Source organism: Rattus norvegicus, chromosome 1 (genome assembly GCF_021556685.1).
Source record: "Rattus norvegicus strain SHRSP/BbbUtx chromosome 1, alternate assembly SHRSP_T2T, whole genome shotgun sequence".
NCBI lineage: Eukaryota > Metazoa > Chordata > Mammalia > Rodentia > Muridae > Rattus > Rattus norvegicus.
In genome coordinates, this window is record NC_141534.1 from 109519048 (window position 1) to 109531701 (window position 12654).

Genomic DNA, 12654 nt, shown 5'->3' on the forward strand with positions numbered 1-12654 from the left:
ATATCAGTAAAAATGACAGAAAGCTCACTTACACATGGAAGTTGAACAATGTAGTACAAATTGATAACAAATTGAAGAAATAAAGAAAGAAATTAAATACTTTTTAGAATTTAATGAAAATGAAGGCACAACATACCCAAACTTATGGGACACAATGAAAGCAGTGCTAAGAGGAAAACTCATAGCTCTGAGTGTCTCCATAAGTAAATGGAGAGGCCATAAACTAGCAGCTTGACAGCATACCTAAAAGTTCTAGAATAAACAGAAGCAAATACACCCAAGGAGAGTACAGTAGGAAATAATCAAACTCAGTGCTGAAATCAAACAAGTAGAAACAAAAAGAACTATGCAAAGAATCAACAAAACCAGGCGCTGGTTCTTTGAAAAAATCAACAAGATAGATAAATCCTTAGACTAACCAGAGGGCACAGAGAGAGTATCCGAATAAATAAAATCAGGAATGAAAAGGGAGGCATAAAAAAATCTGAGGAAATTCAAAAAATCATCAAATCCTACTACAAAATTGGAAAATCTGGACAAATTTTCTGGACAGATACCAGGAACCAAAGTTAAATCAAGAGCAGACAAACCAGTCAAACAGTCCCATAACTCCTAAAGAAATAGATGCAGTTATTAAACATCTCCAAACCAAAAAAAAAAAAAAAAGCCCAGGATCAGATGGGTTTAGTGCACAATTTTATCAGGCCTTCATAGAAGACCTAATAACAATACTCTCCACACTACTATGCAAAATAGAAACAGAAGGAACACTACTCAATTCTTTCTATGTTGCCAAATTATACTTATACCTAAACCACACAAAGACCGTACAAAGAAAGAGAACTTCAGATGAATTTCCTTTATGAATATCAACATGAAAATACTCAATAAAATTCTCATAATCTCAAATCCAAGAACACATCAAAAGGAGCATCCATCATGATTAAGTAGGCTTCATCCCAGGTATGCAGGGATGGTTCAATACTGAAACCCATCAATGTAATGCAATATATAAACAAACTAAAAAACTAAAAAGAAGAAAACTACACAATCATGTAATTAAATGCTGAGAAAGCATTTGACAAAATTCAACACCCCTTCATGTCAAAATTCTTGGAAAGATTAGGAATTCAAGGCCCATCACTAAACATAGTAAAAGCAAACCAGTAGCTAACATCAAACTAAATGGAGAGAAACTTGAAGCAATTACACTAAAATTAGGGAGTAGACAAGGCTTCCCACTCTATCCCTACTTATTCAATATAGTGCTTGAACTCCTAGCCAGAGCAATCGGAAAACAAAAGTAGGTCAAAAGCATACAAACTGAAAAGAAAGAAGTCAAAATATCACTATTTGCAGATGATAGGATAGCATATTTCAGTGACCCCAAAAGTTCTACTAGAGAACTCCTAAACTTGATAGACAACTTCAGCAAAGTGGATAGATATAAAATTAACTCAAATAAATCAGTAGCCGCCTTCTACTCAAAAGAAAAACAGACTGAGAAAGAAAATAAGGAATCAACACCCTTCAGAGTAGCCACAAATAATACAAAATACCTTGGTGTGACTCTAACCAAGGAAGTGAAAGATCTGTATGACAAGGATTTCAAGTTTCTGAAGAAAGAAATTAAAGGTCTCAGAAGATGGAAAGATCTCCCATGCTCATGTATTGACAGGATTAATATTATAAAAAGGGCCATTTTGCCAAAATCAATCTACAGAGTCAATGCAATACCCATCAAAATTCCAACTCAATTCTTCATAGTGTTAGAAAGAGAAATTGGCAAATTCATTTGGGATAAAAAAAAAAAACAGGATACCAAAAACTATCCTCAACAATAAAAGAACTTCAGGGGCAATCACAATCCCTGACCTCAAGCAGTATTACAGAGTAATAGTGATTAAAAAAAAATACTGTATGGCATTGGTACAGAGACAGGCAGGTAGATCAATGGAATAAGATTGAAGAACCAAAAATGGACCTACACAACTATGGTCACTTGATCTTTGACAAAGAGCTAAATCCCTTCTGTGGAAAAATGATAGCATTTTCAACAAATGGTACAGGTTAGCCTGTAGAAGAATGCAAATTGATCCATTCTTATTCCCCTGTACAAAGCTTAAGTCCAAGTGGATCAAGGACCTCCACATCAAACCAGATACACTCAAATTAATAGAAGAAAAATTGGGGAAGAGCCTCAAACACGTGGGCACTGGAAAATTTTTCCTGAACAGAACATCAATGGCTTATGCTTTAAGGTCAAGAATCAACAAATGGGACTTAATAAAATTGCAACGCTTCTGTAAGGCAAATGACACTGTCATTTGGAAAAAATAGCAATCAACAGATTCAGAAAAGATGTTTATAGAGGGCTAATATTCAATATACACAAAGAACTCAAGAAGTTAGACTTCAGAGAATCAAATAACCCCATTAAAAAGTCGGGTGCAGAGATAAACAAAAAATTCTCTGCTGAGGAATATTGAATGGCTGAGAAGCACCTAAAGAAATGTTCAGCATCCTTAGTCATCAGGGAAATGCAAACCAAAACAACCCTAGGATTCCACCTCACACCAGTCAGAATGGCTAAGTTCAAAGCCTCGGGTGACAACAGATGCTGGCAAGAATATGGAGAAAGTAGAACATCCCTCAATTGTTGATGAGATTGCAATCTGGTGCACCACTGTGGAAATCAGTCTGGCAGATCCTCAGAAAATTGGACATAGTAGCAACTGAAGACCCAGCTCTACCACTCCTGCGCATATACCCAAAAGATACTCCAACATATAACAAGGACACAAGCTTCATTATGTTCATAGTATCCTTATTTATAATAGCCAGAAGCTGGAAAGAACCCAGATGTCCTTCAACATAGGAATAGATACAGAAAATATGGTACATCTGTACAATGGAGTACTACTCAGCTATTAAAAACAATGACTTCATGAACTTCATAAGCAAACATATGGAACTAGGAAATATCATCCTGAGTCAGGTAACCCAATCACACACACACACACACACACACACACACACACACACACACAAAACCACATGGTGAAAGATCCCCGAAGAGAGACCCTTTCTAAAGTCTCAGGAAATCATGGACCCCAGACACAGAGAGACCATTTTGGATGTAATAAGCAAAGACGAGGTTTATTACGGAGATCTATTACGGGGATCTCCGGGTCGACACGTATCCTGCGCAGGAGACAGAGGTGTCGACCCCGAAGCTCAAAAGTCAGGGGTTTATATAGGGAAGGCTAGGGGGTTTGGCGCGGTTACACACAATTGGCTAATTTCTGGCGCGGCTATAAGTGATTGGCTCATTTAAACATGGCAGTGAGATTACAGCACAGCAGGACAGTACATATTAACTGGAGCGTACAGGATTTTAGGAGCTAGGGGCGTATCAGGGTTTGAAGGACATCTGGTTAAGGTGTGACTATGAGTAAGCTGGGGGAGTGCCTTTCTGCCAGATGGTTTGGGTCAGTCCTGATAACTCGGGCTGGTTCCCGCATTCCTTTTCTTTATCTTTATGGTCTGTTAGTCCTAGCGGCAGGGCGGGGCTGCCTGGACTTGCTTTTCACAGTGTTTAGCCCTGAGTCTGAATTTTGAAACTTATTCTTTTAACTTCATATTTTTAAACCTTAAATCTGTATAATTTTCCTTTCATTCCCCTCTTCTTATACTAAGTAATTCTAATCTTAGAATTTTGATATCAACTCTCATATTTGGTTTCACCAGTTGTCCTAACTGACTGGTACTGTTGTCTCAGAACCATCAACCACACAGCACCCACTCAATTTTTTAACAAATGCAATTAACCTGTTTGTCACGCAAGGGCCAAAAACTAAAACCAAGAAAATTATTAGTAATGGCCCAGCTATAGCAGAGAGTAGGGTAGCCATCCAGGGAGACCGAGTGAACCAAGACTCAAACCAACCTTGTTGAGCGTCTCTATCTTTTTGTAGGAGTCAAACCTATTAACTAGTTTCTTTAACACACATGGACCTATAATCAGAAGCAGAAGCAAAACTAAGAAGGGTCCCATAAGGGAAGATATCAGAGTAGTCATCCAAGGAGATCTACTAAATCAGCTCTCGAACCATCCCTGATGCGCTTCTCTGTCTGTCTTTTGTCTAACCTTTCTCTAAGTTTATTCATGGAGTCTTTAATTACTCCTGAATGGTCTGCATAGAAGCAACATTCTTTCAGTGTAGCACACAGGCTCCATTTTTAAGGAATATCAGGTCTAATCTTCTCCTATTCTGAAGTACTACCTCTGAGAGGGAGGTTAGGTATTCTTGGAGGTCAGCTAAAAAGTCTTTCCCTCTTTTTATATCTGAGTCAATGGCAGTTCTGAATTCTCTATAAGCCTTGCATTGCAGGGCAATGGCAGATGTCCTTGTGCTGCCCTTGCAGCACCTAGATAGCCTTAAGTAATTCTCAACTCTTTTTTTTCTTACTAAGTCTTTAGCATCAGGATTCCAATCTGGACACTATCTAAACCTACACACCAAGGTCATGACTAGCTTTTAGAACTTCTAAACTTATATAGATTGTGATCCCTGAGGCACAGTCCCAAGAAGTGTTAGGAGTACTAACATATGCAATGTTACATCATTTGTAATAGAAATCAAGCCTATCCCCACACCTATCTTGATAGAACCCAGGGCAAACATGAAATTAAGTCTAGGGAGCTTTTTGAAGATCTGAGTTTCCCTCTAGGTCCCAGCTCTCAGCCCCAACAGCTAGTACACGGCTGGTGAGGGCTGAGAATTGATGGCTGTCAGGGTGGTCAGCAGCACCAGGTATGGTCCTTTCCAGTGAGGCTCGAGTCTCTGGGTTCGGTGCCATCGTATGTAGCCGAGTCTCTGACCTGGAACTGATGAGATGTCTTGGGGGTCCCCGGGGCATAGGCTGCTGCCAGCTGTGACCAGACTTCTTTCTGTATCACCTGTAGGTCTTTTAGCCTGGCATACAAATCATTATTACTATGACATGTTGGTTTAGTAACATCATCTAATACAGTCAGGGGAGCTGAGGCCCCATATAAGATCTCAAAGGGGGTAAGGCTGAATCTGGAAGGAGTATTTCTTGCTCTGAAGAGAGCAAGAGGGAAGGAGTGCCACCCAGTCTGTGCCAGTCTCCATGGTCAATTTGGTCAGGGTCTTATGTGGCCCACATAGAATTCCTGTGGCTATTGTTCTCACTGTGTAGGCATTCCTACCCCTTTGTGTGACATTTAGGATCAACTGGACCCTCCATCAATGGATTAGAGATGTTGGACTTTGTATTCTTTATTAGATGCTATTCTTTTTTTTATAGGATTTTTATTTATATTTCAAATGGTATCCCCCTCTCCGCACCCAACATCCCAACACTTTCCACCACTCTGCCCTGACATTTTGCTACACTGGAGGGTCCAGTGTAGAGTCAATGGTATGCACTCACTGATAAGTGGATATTAGCCCCAAAGCTCGTATTACCCAAGATACAATCCACAGACCACATCAAGCTCAAGAAGAACAATCAAAGTGCAGATTCTTCAGTCCCTCTTAGAAGGAGGAACAAAAATATTCATAGGAAGAGATATGGCAACAAGGTTTGGGGCAGAGACTGAAGGAATGATCATTCAGAGTCTGCCCCACCTGGGGATACAGCACATATAGATGAGCCATATAAGAACCTGACAAGCAGATTGGGGCTGAAGCCACAGGAATATATGGAAATAAATATATACAGCCACCAAACCAAGTCGCTATTGATGATGCCAAGAAGTGCATGCTGAGAGGAGCCTAATATAGCTGTCTCCTGAGAGACAAATACCAAAGTGAATGCTAGCCACTATCCATTGAATTGAGAATGGGGTCCTCATTGGAAGAGTTAGAGGAAAAGATTGAAGGAGCTGAAGGAATTTGCAAACCCATAAGACCAACAATACCAACCAACCAGAGCTCTCAGGGACTAAACCACCATCCAAAGAGTACACATGGGCAGATTCATGGCTCCAGCTGCATATATAGCAGAGGAGGGCCCTGTTGTGCACCAAGGGGAGGAGAAGTTTTTGGTTTTGCCAAGGCTGGACCCTCCAGTGTAGCAAAATGTCAGGGCAGAGTGGTGGAAAGTGTTGGAATGTTGAGTGCGGAGAGGGGGATACCATTTGAAATATAAATAAAAATCCTATAAAAAAAAGAATAGCATCTAATAAAGAATACAAAGTCCAACATCTCTAATCCATTGATGGAGGGTCCAGTTGATCCTAAATGTCACACAAAGGGGTAGGAATGCCTACACAGTGAGAACAATAGCCACAGGAATTCTATGTGGGCCACATAAGTTCCTGACAAGCAGATTGGGGCTGAAGCCACAGAAAACCACAAATAAAATAACTGACTCTACAGTTATGATGATATGTCCAATAAATGGCTATATTGAAGACCTAGAAGAATTTCAGCCCACAGTATAGGCATTAATTAATTCTAACATTTTTGAGGATTAATAAATCAAATTGGAAAGGAAAAATTTTAAAGGAAGAGGGTAACAACTGCTAAATAGGCATTGTGACACAGAAACCTTTACAGTGGAAGAGAGAGCTGAATAGAAGCCATCTACCAGACAAGGTAACTTACTTGTGTAATTACAGACTGGGCCAGAAAAATGTTGATGAGCTCACAGAAAACCTAGACTATAATGAGTTCCAGAAAGGCCTGGGCTAAAGAAAAAGAAAGCAGTAAATCAAGAAAAAAAAGTAGGAAGGAACTAAAGTAGGAAGGAAGGAAGAAAAGAATTTTAAACCTCAACTCTGGAGAGCTTAGGTGTCATCTGTCCAAAGGATGGGTCTCAGGTGCAGAATAAAGCATAGTAGACCAATTCGATGTTGTTATAGCCTCAAGGAATTTCCTTAATATAAACAAATAGACACATTCCAGCAATGGAGGCATTCCAAAAGGACAAGACTTTAAAAAGAACCTGACAGTGACTACTATCAGAAGTAGATGACATATAAAGATTGATGATGTTAAATGTTGCTGGAACATGTGACACTCTCCTGGCAAAGTAAAACCTATCATCAAAATAACAGAGTTCTGTATAATCATCTTATAATTGAAAGAGCATGGAAGAATAATGTGCCACACCCTGAAAGAATATTACTGCCAATCAAGGGTCACACCCATCATGATAGAAACTATGTCCCTTGTTTACACACACTTGAGACTGCTCTAGTTATGAGTCTAGACAACCAACTTGATTTCTCTGTAGGGATGCACAGGTCTCTTATAACAAATACACCTCTTTGGGTTTCCCCTCAATGTGCATAGTCCATGACTCACCTGGGAACTCCAAAATAGTCAACAAAAACTTATACTGAAAGAAAAAAGCCATGAACCAAACTTCAGACATTTGGGTCCTTTCACAAAATTATGAATAATTTGAAAAACAATAACAATATGTCTCTCCTAATATTATGAATTATATAGTATGTATTCCCACTGAGTATAATTTAGAAGTGGAAGACACAGATTTCACCTGAGACCCATCCTTTGGACAAATGACACCTAAGCTCTCCAGAGTTGAGGTTTAAAATTCTTTTCTTCCTTCCTTCCTACTTTAGTTCCTTCCTACTTTTTTTCTTGATTTACTGCTTTCTTTTTCTTTAGCCCAGGCCTTTCTGGAACTCATTATAGTCTAGGTTTTCTGTGAGCTCATTGTTCAAAAGAACAATTCCAAGCATGTTCAAGAATTCAAGAGATTCAAAGAGGATTTGAATAAATATCTAAATGATCTTAAAGAAGACCAAAGTTTAACTAAAGTAAAAACAATCAAACTAGCCAACTATACATACAACAAAAGATTGGTGTTTAGAAAACATAAAGATCCCAAAAGATAAAACACCATAAAAACTTCGAAGAAAGGACCATAGGTTTAAACAGACACATCCCCAAAGAAGAAGTGAGTATTTGCTAATATCTGAAATGTGTTCAAAGTTACTGACCATTGATAAAATGGAAATTAAAGTTGCCTTCAGATTTATCCTACCCCAGGCAAAATTGTATATCACCAAGAATCCAAAGATCAAAAAATGATGATGAAGAAGTAGGGAAAGAACACTAATTTGGTGCTGTTGGTAAGAATGCAACATTTTGATGCCACAGTAGCAATCAGGATGACGGATCATAATAAAATGTAATAACACTGGTATACTATCTGTACTGTCTAGTGGTATGTCAATTTGACGTAAGCAAGGGTCATCAATTATGAGGGAGCCTTGATTGAGAAAATAAACACCTCCATAAGATCAGACTACACCCAAGTGTTTAGAACATTTTCTTAGTGATTGGTTATGGGTGGTGCCATTGCTGGAGTTCTATAGAGATAAAGGTCAAGTAAGCCATAAGTAGCAAACCAGTAAGTAGCACTCCTTTGACCTTGCCTGAGATCCCATATCCATATTCCTGTCCTGCTTGACTTCATATATCCATTCATTTTATTATAAACTGTGATGTGGAAGCTTAAGCCAAATGGCTTCCCAAGTAGCTTTGATAATGGAATTTCATCACAGCAACAGTAATCTTAACTAAGATTATACCTTACTCTATTATGCCTTGGTATTTATTCTAAGATTGAATGTCCTAATAAAAGTTATCCTTCAGGGAAGCCAGAAGAGACTACACTCTGCCCACATTTCTGATTCTAGAGGAAAACGCCTAGCACCAGCTGGGACCCCTGTGCACAGGGTCCTGAGCAAAGGTGGGGCAGGCCCTTCTGGTTACTGTCCTCACAGAGAGATGAAACATTGCCCGCAAGGAGTGACTCCAGGCCTAAGACCAGAGGCAAGACCAACTTTTCTGCTCCAAGCGACCTACCTGGTGAACTCAGGACACACAGAGGCAAAATTCCTCTGGAACCAGACACTTCTGGTTTCTAGCTGGAGCCCTAACCTCGCTGATCCCAGCCCACAGCTCCCTGCTCCCAAATCCTGCGGGAGAGAGAGTGCATCGCCCACACAGGTGGGCACTCCTGAGACTGTAGGGCAGGAGAGACCTCCAGTACTGCCCACCCTTGCCCACATCCCTGGGCCAAGAGGAAACTGTATAAGGCCTCTGGGAACAGGAAGATAGAAGCAAGCAAGCTGCAGGTCCCCTGCGGTCCAGATAATGCCCGGATCTGAAGGGACCCGGTCAAACAGCTCCCTGCACCCAAATCCTGTGGGAGGGAGAGCTAGACCTTCAGAGGGACAGACAACCATGGGAAGCCAGAGGGGACTGCTCTCTGGCCACATTTCTGACTCTAGAGAAAAATTTGCCTAGTGCCATCTGGGACCCCTGTACACAGGGACTAGAGAAAAGATGGGGCAGGCCATTCTGGTTGTTGCCCTCACAGAGCTGGAACGCAGTCACTGAAGAGCCACTTCAGGCCTGAGACCAGAAGTAACACAAACTTTTCTGCTACAAGTGACATGCCTGGTGGACTAAGGAAATATGCCCACAGGAACAGCTGAAAGCAAGTGGACAGGAACGACAATACACCTGAAAGCAGAACACTCTGTTCCCATAACTGGCTGAAAGAAAACAGGAAAACAGGTCTACAGCACTCCCAACACACAGGCCTATAGAAGGTCTTGACATTGTCAGAAATAGCAGAACAAGGCAACACCAGAGACAACCTGATGGCAAAAGGCAAGCGCAGGAACCCAAGCAACAGAAACCAAGACTACATGGTATCATTGGGGTGCAATTCTCCCACCAAAGCAAACACTGATTATCCAAATACACCTGAAAAGCAAGATCTTGATTTTAAATCACATTTGTTCATGGTGATGGAGGACTTCAAGAAAGACATAAAGAACTCCCTTAGAGAAATGCAGGAAAACATAAGTAAACAAGTAGAAGCCTATTCAGAGGAATTACAAAAATCCCTGAAAGAATTCCAGGAAAACACAATCAAACAGGTGAAGGAATTTAAACTGGAAATAGAAGCAATAAAGAAAGCACAAAGGGAAACAACCCTGGATATAGAAAACCAAAGGAAGAAAAAAGGAGCCATAGATACAAGCATTACCAACAGGATACAAGAGATAGAAGAGAGAATCTCAGGAGCAGAAGATTCCATAGAAATCATCGACACAACGGTCAAAGATAATGGAAAATGGAAAAAGCTACTGGTCCAAAACATACAAGAAATCCAGGACTCAATGAGAAGATCAAACCTAAGGATAATAGGTATAGAAGAGAGTGAAGACTCCCAGTTCAAAGGACCAGTAAATATCTTCAACAAATTCATAGAAGAAAACTTCCCTAACCTAAAGAAAGAGATGCCCATAAACATACAAGAAGCCTACAGAACTCCAAATAGATTGGACCAGAAAAGAAACTCCTCCCATCACATAACAGTAAAAACACAAAATGCACAAAACAAGGAAAGAATATTAAAAGCAGTAAGGGGAAAAGGTCAAGTAACATATAAAGGCAGACCTATCAGAATCACACCAGACTTCTCACCGAGACTATGAAAGCCAGAAGATCCTGGACAGATGTCATACTGACCCTAAGAGAACACAAATGCCACCCCAGGTTCTGTATCCAGCAAAACTCTAAATTAACATAGATGGAGAAACATAGATATTTCATGACAAAACCAAATTTACACAATATCTTTCTACAAATCCAGCCCTACAGAGGATAATAAATGGTAAAGCCCAACGAAGGAGGCAAGCTACATGCTAGAAAAAGCAAGAAACTAATAGTCTTGGCAACAAAACAAAGAGAAGAAAAGCACACAAACATAATCTCACATCCGAATACGAATATAACAGGAAGCAACAATCACTCTTTCTTAATATCTCGCAACATCAATGGACTCAATTCCCCCAAAAAAAGACAGACTAACAAACTGGATACGCAATGAGGACCCTGCATTCTGCTGCTTACAAGAAACACACCTCAGAGTCAAAGACAGTCACTACCTCAGAGTGAAAGGCTGGAAAACAAGGTTCTAAGAAAATGGTCTGAAGAAGCAAGCTGGAGTAGCTATTCTAATATCGAATAAAATCAATTTTCAACCTAAAGTCTTCAAAAAAGATAAGGAAGGACACTTCATATTCATCAAAGGAAAAATCCACCAAGATGAACTCTCAAACCTAAATGTCTATGCTCCAAATACAAGGGCACCTACGTACATAAAGGAAACCTTACTAAAGCTCAAAGCACACATTCACCTCACACAATAATAGTAGTTTCAACAACCCACTCTCATCAATGGACAGATCATGGAGACAGAAGTTAAACAGAGACATAGACAGACTAAGAGAAGTCATGAACCAAATAGACTTAGCAGATATTTATAGAACATTCTATCCTAAAACAAAAAGATATACTTTCTACTCACCATCTCATGGTACTCTCTCCAAAACTGACCATATAATTGGTCATAAAACAGGTCTCAATAGATACAGAAAGATAGAAATAATTCAATGCATCCTATCAGACCACCACGGGCTAAAGCTGATCTTCAATTACCAATAAGAAAGAATGCGAGACACCGCCCGAACCTGAAGGGACCTGGTCAACAGTTTTCTGCACCCAAATCCCGTGTTAGGGAGAGCTAAACCTTCAGAGGGGCAGACACTCCTGGAAAGCCAGAAGAGACTACATTCTACCCACATATCTGACTCCAGATGCCATCTAACAACTAATGCCATCTGGGAAACCAGTGCACAGGGGCTCGGGGAAAATGCTGTGCAGGCCCTCCTGGTTGCCTCCCTCATAGAGAGCTCAAAAGCAGCCCCCCACGAGCAACGTCAGCCATGGGACCACAGGTAAGACCAACTTTTCTGCTCCAAGCGACCTGCCAGGTGGACTCAGGAAACACAGAGGCAAAATTCCTCTGGGGCCGGACACTTCTGGTTTTTTTTTTGTTTTGTTTTGGTTTGGTTTTGGTTTTTTGTTTTTTTTTTTTGTTTTGTTTTGTTTTGTTTTGGTTCTTTTTTTCGGAGCTGGGGACCGAACCCAGGGCCTTGCGCTTCCTAGGTAAGCGCTCTACCACTAAGCTAAATCCCCAGCCCCGACACTTCTGGTTTTTAGCTGGAGCCTCAACCTCGCTGATCCTGGCCCACAGCTCACTGCTCCCAAACCCCTTGGGAGAGAGAGCTCACCGCCTGGACAGGTGGGCAATCCTGAGACTGCAGAGGAGGAGAGACCACCAATACTACCCACCCCTGCTCACATCCCTGGCCCAAGAGGAAACTGTATAGGGCCTCTAGGAACCAGAAGATACTCAAGTTAATAAAGATAAAAAAAAAAAAAAAACCGAAGTCTCTCTCCTTGTCTTGGAGTTTTCCATCTATTATCCTGTTTAGGGCTGGATTTGTCTAATTGTGTAAATTTGGTTTTGTCACGGAATATCTTGGTTTTTCAAGAGTTTTGCTAGATACAGTAACTTGAGCTGGCATTGGTGTTCTCTTAGGGTCTGTATGACATCTGTCCAGGATCTTCTGGCTTTCATAGTCTCTGATGAGAAGTCTTGCATAATTCTTATAGGTCCGCCTTTATATGTCATTTGACATTTTTCCCTTAGTGCTTTTAATATTCTTTCTTAATTTTGTGTTTTAACTATTATGTGACAGGAGAAATTTCTCTTTTGTTCCAA

At 40.4% G+C, this 12654-nt stretch overlaps 1 long non-coding RNA gene across 1 annotated transcript; it reads right to left on the reverse strand.

Annotated features, from left to right (window-relative positions):
- Positions 1-4278: 4278 nt before the first annotated feature.
- On the reverse strand, positions 4279-6986 carry LOC147996808 (uncharacterized). Its single transcript, XR_015654910.1, has 2 exons — positions 6805-6986; positions 4279-4979 (listed from the first exon to the last, which is right to left on the reverse strand). It is a non-coding gene; the product is annotated as an uncharacterized LOC147996808 (long non-coding RNA).
- Positions 6987-12654: the final 5668 nt, after the last annotated feature.